Source organism: Dreissena polymorpha, chromosome 1 (assembly GCF_020536995.1).
Source record: "Dreissena polymorpha isolate Duluth1 chromosome 1, UMN_Dpol_1.0, whole genome shotgun sequence".
NCBI classification, from domain to species: Eukaryota; Metazoa; Mollusca; class Bivalvia; order Myida; family Dreissenidae; genus Dreissena; species Dreissena polymorpha.
Window position 1 is genome coordinate 76,562,565 of NC_068355.1, and position 1,783 is coordinate 76,564,347.

Consider the following 1,783-nt stretch of genomic DNA (forward strand, 5'->3'; position numbering starts at 1 on the left):
TGCACATTCAAACTTGGTACACTTACTTACTATCATGAGGGGACTGGGCAGGGCAAAGTTAGATAACTCTGGCATGCATTTGACAGAATTATGTGCCCTTTTTATACTTAGAAAATTGAAAATTTTGGTTAATTTGTTTTTGGTCCATTTTATTCCGTAAGTATCAAAGCTATTGCTTTCATACTTGCAACACTTACTAACTATCATAAGCGGACTGTGCAGGCAAAGTAATGTAACTCTGTCTGGCATTTTGACAGAATTATGTGCCCTTTTTATACTTAGAGAATTGAAATTTGGTTAAGTTTTGTGTTTAGGTCCACTTTATTCCTACAGTATCAAGCTATTGCTTTCATACTTGCAACACTTATTAACTATCATAAGGGGACTGTGCAGGCAAAGTTATGTAACTCTGACTGGCATTTGGACGGAATTATGGGCCCTTTATACTTAGAAAATTTGGTTAAGTTTTGTGTTTTGGTCCACTTTACCCCTAAAGTATCATAGATATTGCTTTCATACTTGGAACACTCAAATTATCATAAGGGTACAGTAAAATGACAAGTTGCATAACTCTGGTTGTCATTTTTACGGAATTACGGCCCTTTTTTGACTTAGTAACTTTGAATATATGGTTAAATTTTGTGTTAGATCCACTTTACGTATTAACTATTAAGGCTATTGCTTTCAAACTTCAAATACTTTCATGCTATCATGAGGTTCCTGTACCTGGCAAGTTGAATTTTACCTTGACCTTTGAATGACCTTGACTCTCAAGGTCAAATTATTAAATATTGCTAAAATTGCCATAACTTCTTTATTTATGATTAGATTTGATTGATACTTTGACAAACTACTCTTACCTGACATACCACAATAGACTTCCACCCAAACCATCCCCGGTGCCCTCCCCCTCCCCCCCCCCAACCCCCCCCCCCCCCGTATTTTTTTTTTTTTTTTTTTTTTTTTTAAGATCATCTCACAAATGACCACCACACCCTCACACTATACCCCCAGTTTTTGAAACTGTTAAAAACAAATATTTATTTTTATTATTTTATGTTTGAAAATCTGTCCAACCATCGCACTGCACCTGACATACCACAATAGACTCCACCCAAACCATGCCCGGTGCCCTCCCCCCTCCCCCCCGTATTTTTTTTATTTTTTTTAAGATCATCTCACAAATGACCACCACAAACCTCATACTATACACCCCCACCGCACCCAAGAATCCCCACCAACCCCCCCCCCCCCCCATCGTTTTTTTTTTCCCCGCATTTTTGTAAAATAATTTAATAAATGTCCACATTCCCCATACTATACACCCTCTTCACTCCACCCTCCCTCCTTTGTGATTGAAAATGAGAGTCCCTTCACCTTAAAAAGAAAATAGATGAGCGGTCTGCACCCGCAAGGCGATGCTCTTGTTTTCCTTCTTTAGCACTTAGGCCACTCCCACCCCCCCCCCACCCCCCCACCCCCCCCCCCCCCTCCCCCAAAAAAAAAAAAAAAAAAAAACCTGAAGAAATATTCCGCAAATCAAGAAAATAATAGCCCTAGATAGCATAATGAATTTACTTTTTTGGCATTGCCACTTTCGTTTTGTCATCGTAATTTTCATTATGTATATTTTTATGCCCCCGAAGGAGGGCATATAGAGATCGGACCGTCTTGATTTTTGGCATGCATGTGTATCTCATGGAGCTGCACATTTTGAGTGATGAAAGGTCAAGGTCATCCTTCAAGGTCAAAGGTCAAATATATGGCTTCAAAGCGGCGCAGA